Source organism: Callorhinus ursinus, unplaced genomic scaffold (assembly GCF_003265705.2).
Source record: "Callorhinus ursinus isolate GAN/ISIS: 27379988/994484 unplaced genomic scaffold, GSC_fseal_2.0 scaffold4, whole genome shotgun sequence".
NCBI lineage: Eukaryota > Metazoa > Chordata > Mammalia > Carnivora > Otariidae > Callorhinus > Callorhinus ursinus.
In genome coordinates this window covers 57,935,594-57,948,253 of record NW_027397066.1, presented here as the reverse complement: position 1 = coordinate 57,948,253, position 12,660 = coordinate 57,935,594, and positions in this window count along the sequence as shown.

Genomic DNA, 12,660 nt, shown 5'->3' with positions numbered 1-12,660 from the left:
ACCTTTTTCTTTTTAAAGACAAAATGGTTTGAGAGTTCACATGTCACGTACAGAATTTTCTTTTGTTTCTTGTTGGTTCAGCATCATTATCTTAAACTTTAATGTGCTTAAAAATATTGTATAGAATAGTGTATAAAACCATGGATTCTCAGACTTTATAGTCTACTTAAGGGATTATGCAAGGGTAATTTTCTCCCTAACCAAGTTTTGCCTTAAAAGCTAATTTTCATTTCTACCCTTGAGTAAGGTGCTATTGCACTATATTTATGAAAGATTCTAGGCATTAGCATTCCTTTAAAACTGTATTTGAAGAGATTAGACAAGAATCTTGGAATAGGTGAAATTTTAATCCTAAGTAGTTTGAAATGAGACTGTTAGTCCTCCCCTTTCCAAAGTTTGCATCACTCGGTACAATTATTAGATAAATATGCTTGTTTTCCAGCTGAAACCAAAAAGCCATAAGCGTTCTCTACACTTGCAAATGGGTTTAGTTTTTTTTCAGTTAGGAACAAATGCCATGAACTACTTCTGTTCAGAAAGAGCAGCTCATCATCAGCTATAGAAAAACACAGATGACAGACATTTGTGAATGTGTTAAGTGATTGTTCTAATATATTCCTACCATAAAAGCAATTTATTCAACTACTTTAGAGTGTGTTTTGCAACCATTTCAGTCTTCAAAGATGAAGTTTTACCTAAATTTGGTAGATCTCCAGGAGGCACTCCTGAGGTCATTTTGGCCAATGCAGTTGATTGGTAGTGGAAGCTCTTAAAATGTTCTAGGAGAAAAATCATCCCTTCCAGTTTCAACCAAATCCTTGTCTACTGCTCACTCCACTCTAAGAGCTCATTTTTTAGTTACAGCCATGTGTAGTAGGTTGAAATTAAACTGGTTCTACCTGAAGGAGAACTTACAGGTCACCTTCAGGGGCCAACGAAGGTGTGCTAGGAGGACTTCACATTTAGACTTTTGATGTCACCTTTAAATAATGTTGCACATCATTTAAAGGAAAATGAATGAAGGTGTGTGTCATTTATGTCCTTTGACTAGACAACATTGCCTAAGGTGATATTAACCTATTCTCTTGAAACTTGCAATTCACTAGTTAATAGCACAATTATATTGCATTGAGTTTTTCTGTGTTAGAGATATTACTTTGTCTACCATGAAGACTTGAAATATATCATAGTTTTTGAACCATATTTTGGTATTTTTTTATTAATAAATATGAATGACCTCAAAAAATAGAAATGCCCTGAGCCCCTCTAAACCTCTATGTAGCCCTGCTTGCAATCTAAAGCTGGCAAAGTTATTTTTATTTTGTATTTTTATTTATTTATTTATTTATGTTTTAATATTATTATTTTTAAATTTAATTTAATTTTATTATGTTACATTAGTCACCATACAATACATCATTAGTTTTTTTAATTTTATTACGTTATGTTAATCATCATACATTACATCATTAGTTTTTGATGTAGTGTTCCATGATTCATTGTTTTCGTATACCACCCAGTGCTCCATGCAGTACGTGCCCTCCTTAATACCCATCACCAGGCTAACCCATCCCCCCACCCCCCTCCCCTCTAGAACCCTCAGTTTGTTTCTCGGAGTCCATAGTCTCTCATGGTTCGTCTCCCCCTCTGATTTTTTTTTTAAGATTTTATTAATTTATTTGACAGAGAGAGACACAGCAAGAGAGGGAACACAAGCAGGGAGAGTGGGAGAGGGAGAAGCAGGCTTCCTGGTGAGCAAGGAGCCCGATGTGGGGCTCGGTCCCAGGACCCTGGGATCATGACCTGAACTAAAGGCAGATGCTAACGTCTGAGCTACCCAGGCGCCCCTCCGCCTCCGATTCCCCCCCCCTTCATTTTTCCCTTCCTTCTCCTAATGTCTTCCATGTTATTCCTTATGTTCCACAAATTAGTGAAACCATATGATAATTGACTTTCTCTGCTTGACTTATTTCACTTAGCATAACCTCCTCCAGTCCCATCCATGTTGATGTAAAAGTTGGGTATTCATCCTTTCTGATGGCTGAGTAATATTCCATTGTATATATGGACCACATCTTCTTTATCCATTCATCTGTTGAAGGGCATCTTGGCTCCTTCCACAGTCCGGCTGTTGTGGACGTTGCTGCTATGAACATTGGGGTACATGTGGCCCTTTTTTTCACTACATCTGTATCTTTGGGGTAAATACCCAGTAGTGCAATTGCTGGGTCAGAGGGTAGCTCTATTTTTAATTATTTGAGGAACCTCCATACTGGTTTCCAAAGTGGCTGTACCAACTTTCATTCCCACCAACAGTGTAAGCCGGTTCCCCTTTCTCCCCATCCTCTCCAACATTTGTTGTTTCCTGCCTTGTTAATTTTTGCCATTCTAACTGGTGTAAGGTGATATCTCAATGTGGTTTTGATTTGAATTTCCCTGATCGCTAATGATGATGAACATTTTTTCATGTGTCTGTTAGCCATTTGTATGTCTTCTTTGGAGAAGTGTCTGTTCATGTCTTCTGCCCATTTTTTGACTTGATTATTTGTTTTTTGGGTGTTGAGTTTGAGAAGTTCTTTATAGATCTTGGAAATCAGCCCTTTGTCTGTAGTGTTATTTGCAAAAATCTTCTCTCATTCTGTGGGTTGCCTCTGTTTTGTTGACTTTTTCCTTTGGGCTGTGCAGAAGCTTTTTATCTTGATGACGTCCCAAAAGTTCATTTTTGCTTTTGTTTCACTAGCCTTTGGAGATGTATCTTGAAAGAAGTTGCTGTGGCCAATGTCAAAGAGGTGACTGCCTATGTTCTCCTCTAGGATTTTGATGGATTCCTGTCTCACATTGAGGTCTTTCATTCATTTTGAGTTTATCTTTGTGTATGGTGTTAGAGTGTGGTCGAGTTTCCTTCTTCTATATATAGCTGTCCAATTTTCCCAGCACCATTTATTGAAGAGACTGTCTTTTTTCCATAGCATATTTTTTCTTGCTTTGTCGAAGATTATTTGACCATTGAGTTGAGGGTCCATATCTGGGCTCTCTATTCTGTTCCATTAGTCTATATGTCTGTTTTTGTGCCGGTACCATGCTGCCTTGGTTTTCACTGCTTTGTAATATAGCTTGAGGTTTTATGGTGAAAAAATTTATATTTTTATTTATTTATTTATTAGATTTGTTTATTTATTTAGATTTATTTAGATTTAGCCAGCTGGACTCAGTTTAGATGATCCCAATTTTGTTGGCAACATCCAAAGCATCATAGTCAGGAGCCAGTCGCATATATGCCTTCTTCTCTCCATCAGGTCTGATCAAGGTGTTGACCTTGGCCACATCAATGATATAGAGCTTCTTCACAGCCTGTTTGATCTTGGTGCTTTTTGGCCTTGACATCCACAATGAAAACAAGCGTGTTGTTGTCTTCTTTTTTTTTCATGGCTGACTCAGTAGTCAGAGAAACAAGCATAGTGATCTAGCTTGTTTCTCCTGGGGGCGCTCTTTCGAAGATATTTGGGCTGCCTTCAGAGACAGAGTGTCTTGGGTTGTCGGAACGTAGGTGATGGGCAGGTCTTTTTTATTTGTGACTGTGTACACCTTTCAGCACCACTTTCTTGGCCTTCAAAGCCTTTGTTTTGGCTTCTGCTTTGGGAGGGGCAGGGGCTTCCTTCTTAGCCTTTGGTTCCATCTTCATGAAAGGGATCCAGGCAAAGTTATTTTTAGTTGACAACTTAGAATATTAGTGTCTAAGGTACATTTAAATAATTTAGCCCCAAATTAATTACCATATATTTCTTGCCAGAAGCTCTTTTAGAGGCAGCCTAATGAACATGTTAACTCTCTCCAACTTTGTTCTTTAGCTTTGTCCCTAAGCTACCTGAGTAACAGTGATGTTAGCCAGTCTACGTTATTCCTGAAGAATTGTGTTAAGATTTCTTGGCTCTCAGGGGTGCCTGGGTGGCTCAGTCGTTAAGCACCTGCCTTCAGCTCAGGTCATGATCCCAGGGTCCTGGGATCGAGCCCCACATCGGGCTCCCTGCTCTGTGGGAAGCCTGCTTCTCCCTCTCCCACCCCCCTTGCTTGTGTTCCCTCTCGCTGTCTCTCTCTCTCTGTCAAATAAATAAATAAATTCTTTAAAAAAAAAATTTCTTGGCTCTCAGCTTTGGTAGGATGCTAAAGACTCATAGATATCATTTATTCCAGTTCCTACATTTTAGAAATAAAGATATTGATGTCCAGAGATGTGAAATAACTTGTTCAAAAATCACAAAGGTAGTAAGTGGCAGAATCAATACTAAAAATTCATCTTCCTTTTCCTTTATGTGGCAACCCATTGGAAATGGCAGGCTCTCTTGCTCTCCTCCACTGTGTTTCCTTCCTCCTCCATGCACCTTATCTGTAGCTTCTGGTTTTGAACACCTTGAGTTAGCAGTGATGAGTAAAAGACATTCATTCTGCTAAATATTTAGGAAATTCTTTAGGATGTTCCACATATCCTTGTTCATTCATTACCAACAGTTACTTCCAAAGGAATCTACACTCCACACATTAAGGGAAACTTTTGACTGGAGAGTCTGTGTTGGGCCAGGTACTATGCAATATGTTTCTTTGATTGACTTTGAAATTAGTAAAAATTAAAGAGAGCATAAAATTTACTATCACCATTGCCTCTATAATGAAATCATTCTAATATAAGCAGTACGACCAGACTATGGGGCTTCAAATATATTCTATCACATTAGGCTTGGGACCCTGAGTAAGTTACTTAACTTCTCTGTGACTCAGTTTCCTTTCATAAAGTGGGGCTATTAATAGTTTTTATCTAATAGAATTGACATAAAGAGTAGAGTAAATATTACATGCAAAGCTTTTGGAATAGTGCCTGGCACCTAGCCATTATTGGTATTTTTATAGTCCAATACAGGTTTTCCTCCTGCAAGGCATGCATAATGAGAATTTTGGAGTATGCATCTCAAATCAATATTTATATTTATAGCATTGTATTTTTATGTGTCTTATATAAACTACAAAAATAGCACTTAAAATTGGTGAGATAAAAATTAAATCTTTTTGGATGACTGTTTTGCATATCCATTCCTACTGGAAACTCTGGACACCAGTGGTATATTCTCATACCTTTTGTTTTATGTTATTGCTTGCTTCAACTTTATTTCACAGTCTACCATCAACCACAAAAAGTCTTTCCCAAAGCAATCATGCCTATGATAATATTGTTAACTTTAATCAAATTTAGTGGTTTAAAGTGCTGATAACCTTACAACATATATCTTCAGTAATTAAGGATTTTCTCTCCATCTGGTACTAGTGGAATTATTCTGTGGTGATTAGTCATAGGCTGTAACAAATTACATTGTATGCTTAGTGGTTAGGGGTTTTTTTATTGCTTAAATATGAAGGCTATAATAGTTTTTTTCAGTGTCTTTGTTTTTTTTCTACAATGTTTTGTTTATAGATGGAAATACATCAAAATTTTTCTCTCTCTTTTTTTTTCATATGTTAGTTTGTCAGTGGAGGATTGTGCATATGGTCCTAGTTACCATAGAGAACCAGAGACATTCTACTGAGGTCTTGGATGTTCCATATGTCAGAGTCCCAAATGGGCTGCAGATGACACTAAAATGAAGGTTGTCTTTGCATATCTTTCTACTAAGACATATCAAACACAAATTGTAGGATGATTAATGTTACAGGGGTTATTTTTCTAATTTTTATGTGGTTATGGAAGTTGTTGGTGTATCGCCAAGATGATAAGCAATTAAAAAATTCAAATCCATTTTTTATTTAAAGATTTAAGTTGAATACTCATTTTCATTTTGGAGGAAGAAAAAACACTCTCCACTTAATAATGATATAGTAAGTATGAATGTGTTATTGGGATTGTTAGAAAGTTTATTTCACAACTTGTCTTAGCCACGGTTTTAAAAAACAATTATTCCATACTATTTTATAATTACCCTATACTAGGATTATCCTAGATTTTATGTATATTATTTCATAAATAATATTCTACCTCATGTTACTTTAAGATAAAAAAGTTTTTAGTTAGCTAAGATTAATTCAATTATTGCAATGATAAATACTTTTTGGGAATTCCATGGAGTTTACAAAGAATGTAGAAGATGGGGCACCTGGGTGGCTCAGTCATTAAGCATCTGCCTTCGGCTCAGGTCATGATCCCAGGGTCCTGGGATCAAGCCCCACATCGGGCTCCCTGCTCTGTGGGAAGCCTGCTCTCCCTCTCCCTCTGCTGCTTCTCCTCCTTGTGCTCTCTCTCTCTCTGTGTCAAATAAATAAATAAAAATCTTAAAAAAAAAGAATGTAGATGACATAGTACACAACCTCATGTAGAGTAAAAATTATATACAGAGATAAAATGCTTAGAAATACAAATAAACAGAATCTAAAAACATACATAATTACATGTAATGATGATTATCTAAGTGCAGTAAGTAGAAAGGTGGTTGGTTCAAAGACAGTGAATTGAGAATATAGTTAACGGAAACATTTGAATACAGCTATGATTAAACTAGAATGACTTTATGACTGAAGAGGATTTTTAATACATATATTTATGGTTTAGAGGAGAAGAAGAAACAAATACCTCTGCCCTTAGAGAGTTCATATAATCTAGTGTGGCCCAGGACTTAAATTTGTGCAGACCTCATATGTTGGCTATGATTTGGTGTCAGTCTTGCATAGGAAGGCAAGAGTAGGCTCCATCACAAATGTTGATATTTGCATGAAACTATATTCTCTCTTTAGTTATCTAGGCACCATATTACAAAAAATTATGGTGTTGCTAAGCATTCATAAGTAATCATAAATGGTGATCCAACTTTGTTGGAGAAGATCAATGTAAGCCTCGGTCTCATTTTAAGGGTAGTTTATGTGGTGATTAGTTTTACACGTCAGCTTGGCTAGACTATGGTACTGAGTTGTTTGATCAAACATAAGTCTAGATGTTTCTGTGAAGGTACATTTTAGATGTGATTAATATTCAAATCAGTAGACTTTGAACAAAACAGATTATTCTCCATGATATGGATGGTTCTATCCAATCAGTTGAAGGCCTTAAGAGAAAAGATAGATCCCATGAGGAAGAAAGAATTCTGCATCCATACTGCCTTCACACTTGACACTGCAATATCACCCACCTCTTCCCTGGGTCTCAAGCCTGCCCTGCAGATTTTGGGTTTGCTACCTTCCACAATTGCATGAACCAATTTCTTCAACTGAATCAATCACTCTTTCTCTCTTTTTCTGTATATATATCCTATTGGTTCTGTTTCTCTGAACATTTGCTATTACTCATGGTGATTGGTCTTTCCCTCAAAGCACAGTAAGATTTTATCTTTTAGTGATAATACTACCTCCATCTATTCAAGAAACAATGTCGAAAAAGCAATCACTCAGTGACCTCAGTGACCTCTAAAAGCATATATTTCTTAGTTATAATTTAATATTTATTTGTAGCATGCTCCATAAAAATGTATTCCTTGAAATTAAATATTTGATATTGTCTATTTGTGCTTTTATTACTTTTCAACTTAAGTCACATAGAGTAGAAGCATTATGTATTCACATTTTATTTAATTGTACATGGAACTATAGTTATATTTTTCCTTCCTTCCCTCTCCTCTCCTCTTCTGCCTGCCTGCCTTCCTCCCTTCCTTCCTTCCTTCCTTCCTTCCTTCCCTTCATCAGTTCTGTAATAATATTCTGAGGTCTGTTTATCATTTTTTAATATATGAACATTTTATTTGCCATTAATAGAATACAACATATTTTAATCACAACTTAATTTCCTGATTTTAGGTCTTATTTAAGAAATAATTTACTGGAAAAGTATGGAATCATAGATGATCAAGTTTCAAAAATTTTACTCTACCAATAATATACAAGTCCCCTGATTTGTTACTTTGAATTTTATCCTCAAATTTACTATGTTAAACCATATGAAATTGCTGATATTTAACCATTTATTATCTACAATTTTTTATTACAAAAAATGTGGGTTTTTTTGTAATAAAAAATTGGTAGTAATAAATTCCAAATATTTGTTTTGGGATGGTTATTTATTTATGTTTCTTTTCTTAATTAATTAATTAATTTTTTATTATGTTATGTTAATCACCATACATTACATCATTAATTTTTGATATTTATTATTTTTCTTTACTAATTATTGTCTTCCTCAACTTAAATCGCATTATTAGTCCACACACAAAAAGAATGTTCTAAAAAAGATAAATAGGATGGGAGTGAAATAAGAAAAAGATGATGATTATGTTACAATGTAATACAGTGGAAGTTTCCTTTTGGGGTCAGATAGGGTGCTGCTCTGAAAATATGTGGGTGAGCTAGAATATTTGTGTTAAAATAATGCTCTTAATTTTGCTGTACTAAAACTCATCATGTAACATGTGGTTCACTGAGGGTCAATTCCCTCGAGTACATGATGTGCTGTGTGAAGTTTGAAACTAGTAATCTTAATGGTACATAAAATGGTAGGATTGAAATGTGGTCTGGACAAGATGCCACAAGATGAAATACCAGAAGGAAAGATGTTACCACAGTGCTGTTTGCCTTGTAATCATCCCTGTATCCATTTACTTTAGTTTTTTGTTTGTTTGTTTGTTTTTAACTCAAGTATAACCTAAATATTTGAGTTAATCTAGTAGATTCTTAAAGCCATCTGCTTATTTGATTTTTGCCATATAAAAAATCAGAGCATAATTGTAAAATGTTTACATTAGCCAAGAAAATATAGATTAAAAAAAGAAAATTAGGAGAGATATCCTAAATATCTTTAAATTCTGGATCCTCCAAGGGAAGATGGAGAAGGCTTTTTTATGATGCTTTAGACTAGAAGTTTATCAACCAACAGTCTTCCAGTTTTGATGTAGCCACACAGGGTTTTTTAAATGGAGACATTTCCCATAAAAATCTGTTCTTCAAGCTTCTCTTGAAAACTGAGAACACTTTGGCAACATTCAGTCTGCTTCCTTTCATGGCAACAATCATCAGTTTTGGAATGGTAGTGACCTGCTTTAGACTAGGCAAGTGCTCTCTTGTTTGCCCCAATGCCACCACCCCTGGCCAACTTCACGTAACTATTATTTAACTGATTTCTGTAGATATGTGAGTTTGTGACTCAGAAAAGAGGCATATCTTAGTTTAGCATGACAACTTTATTTTTTGAGGCATAATTGACATATAACATTATATTAGTTTCAAGTATACAAGAATTTTTTTTCTTGTGATGAGAACTTTTAAGTTCTACTCTAGTAGCAACTTTCAAATATGCAATACAGTATTATTAATTATAGTCACCACAGGTTGATGACTTTAGCCTTCTAACAGTGAGACAGACTGCCTTATGAGGTAGTGGGTGCCCCTGCTCTAAAGTGTTAAAGAGGTCTGGTATAGCGGGAATCAAGAAGTAAGTGTGAGTGGGGCGCCTGGGTGGCTCAGTTGGTTGAGCGACTGCCTTCGGCTCAGGTCATGATCCTGGAGTCCCAGGATCGAGTCCCACATCGGGCTCCCTGCTCAGCAGGGGGTCTGCTTCTCCCTCTGACCCTCCCTCCTCTCATGCTGTCTCTCTCTCTCATTCTCTCTCTCAAAATAAATTTTAAAAAAAAGAAAGAAGTGTGAGATTTGGTAGATGGCCTCTTAAAATTCTTTTCATCTCTAAACTCCTTTAATTCACTTCATTAGTGTAGCATCATTTTCTGAGAAGTGTTAGTCTTTACAAATTTCTTGTCATTTATTTAATACTTTTTTTCAAGGAAGATAGTAATTTTATATGTAAGAAATCAAAACATATGACTAGCATGTTTTATTTTATGTTTTGAAGATTTTATTTATTTATTTGACAGACAGAGACACAGCAAGAGAGGAAACACAAGCCATGGGAGTGGGAGAGGGAGAAGCAGGCTTCCCGCTGAGCAGGGAGCCCGATGCGGGGCTCGATTCCAGGACCCTGGGGTCATGACCTGAGCCGAAGGCAGACGCTTAACGACTGAGCCACCCAGGCAGCCCTAGCATATGTTTTAGATAATGAATAGAAAGTGTCTATCCATGAACCCAGGACCTATTGTCCCACATACATATTTGTTCACTTGGCATTTATTCATTGAGCACCTTATATGTGTTCAGGATCCTGCGGATGTAGGGCTACAGTGAATAGACAAAGTATATGCTTTTATGGGAGTTCATATTTGGGCATGAGAAATAGAAAACAAATGAGTATATAATTTCAGAGAATAGTAGGTGCTATGAAGGAAAATAAAACAGAGTGAGGCAGTCTGTGTGCTCCTTTAGAAAAGGTGGTCAGAAATGCCCCCAAGGAAGTAACATTTGCTCTGCGAATGAATGATTAGAAAGGGTCAGCTATGCAAGGGTATGGGATTAAGGAACAAGAATGAGTTGACTTCAATTCACAACAGGAAAGCTGTCATAGATGTTCCCTAGTGAACAAGGGAAAAAGGGGAAGGAATGAAGCCAAACTGTAGGGAATGTTCAAGTACAATGGGAAGACTTTAGAGGATTTTAATCTGGGGAATGATGTGATTTGATTAGCATTTGAAGGATTACTTTGGCCGACCTATAAAGAATAAACTGCCAGGGACAAAAGAGGATACAGGGAGACCAGCTGGGAAGCTGCTCCTGTAATCTAGGATGGCTGGTAACGGTGAAGTGGTGAGAAATGATGGTACAAGATTTACACTGAATATGGGACCAACAGGAATTGATCAAGGATGAACTGGGAAGAGAAAGAGAAAGAAAAGAATCAGGAATGACTCCTATATTTTTGGATTGAGCAACTGGATGAATGATTGCTAGTAAGTGAAATAGTGAAGATTAAGAGAAGCAAGTTCTCCCAGCAAAAACCAAGGAACACACTAAATCTTTCCTGGAAATGGCAGGACATAAATACACAAGAGAAATATATTGGGTACTAAACACAAATACACAGCAAGAATATGGCACAGTCCCTGGGCCTGGAGGGCTCACAGTCTAGCAGAGGAAATACATGTCAAAAAAAGTCAATAAAAGTTTATATCCAGGGATGCCTGGGTGGCTCAGTCGGTTAAGCGTCTACCTTCGGCTCAGGTCATGATCTCAGGGTCCTGGGATCGAGCCCCACATGGGGTTCCTTGCTCAGCAGGGAGCCTGCTTCTCCTTCTGTCTGCTGCTCCCCCTGTCTGTGCTCTCTTGCTCACTCTCTCTCTGACAAATAAAGTCTTTAAAAAAATTATATCATATGACAGAGATGTGAACAAAGTGGAAGAGGAAGGAGCTTTCAGGATTCTCATTTCCTTATGATAAAAGAGGTAAGCAGGCAGTTCTAACAATGAGCTCGATTGGATGTCTCAGAAACTGCTAGCAGACAACTTGAGAACTTTCAAACATTATTAATCACTGTTAACCTATTCTTTTATGGAGAAAAGATTGGATTTTATTTAGTCTTTTACCAGAGGCCTTATTTTCTTACACATCAATTATCCCAGTAATTCTCTGATTATCCCTTTACATCACATCATGGAAAGAATATGAAACATTAAAAAAAATTATTTCAGTCTGTTTCTTTCCTCTACAAATTCTAATCGTGTTTCCACTCCCCTATCTCTTTTCTGTCTCAACAGCAACCAAAGCCTACCAAGTGTTTCTTAAGAGTCCATTATGAGCTAACTACTTGTTTCTTTCCACATTCTCTTTACTTTCTGGCACTTTAAACTTTGAGTATGCTAAAATTTCCAGCTGTTATTTTAAAAGCATTCTTAGACTTCCTCTCTTCCTGACTTGAAGTTTTATTTTCCTCACCGTCTCCTATATGTCTCTTTTATCTTGTTCTTCATTTCCCTCTTTTGGCTTAAGTCACCAATAACCTGATAGTCAGCCATGGTTTTGCTTCCTGTGATTTAGCCCACTCCTTTCCCCCTGCCCCATGCTCATCTTTCCCATTTCTTATTCTTCAGTTGGAGCTTCCATATACTCCTTAGTTACCATTTCTTTTTATTTTTCTAGGTTATTCCCTGTCCATATCACTTAATTCTGTTTTCTCTAACATGCTCTCTGCCAACCATTTCTTCAGTAAATCCATAATAAAAAAAATTAATACATGAACTTTTCATGCAACTTAAAATAATTTGATACATCGATTAAAGATGTTATGAACATTATCATGAATGGTTAATAATGCCAAACAGCAATGCCTACATGTTTTCCTTCTTGCTCACTGGGGTTTCCACTGATGTATTTTCTTAAAAAAAAAAAAAATCTTACAAACAACTGATCTACTTGTCTACTTGTCTGGTTTTAGTTGGGCAGGGGCTGAGTACAGACTGTAATTAAGTGTGATCCAATCGTACCCAAAAAAAATCCAAATAAAAGGTTAACAAAATTAGATTTAGAGAATATAAAATGACATAAATGAAGACACACATGAAGAAAAAAAGAAAGCAAAGAGTGAAGTATATTTCCAAGGTCCTTACTTTTTTTAAATTTAATTTTATTATGTTATGTTAGTCACCATACATTACATCATTTGTTTTTGATGTAGTGTTCCATGATTCATTGTTTGTGCATAACACCCTGTGCTCCACGCAGAACGTGCCCTCCTTAATAGCCATCACCAGGCTAATCCAC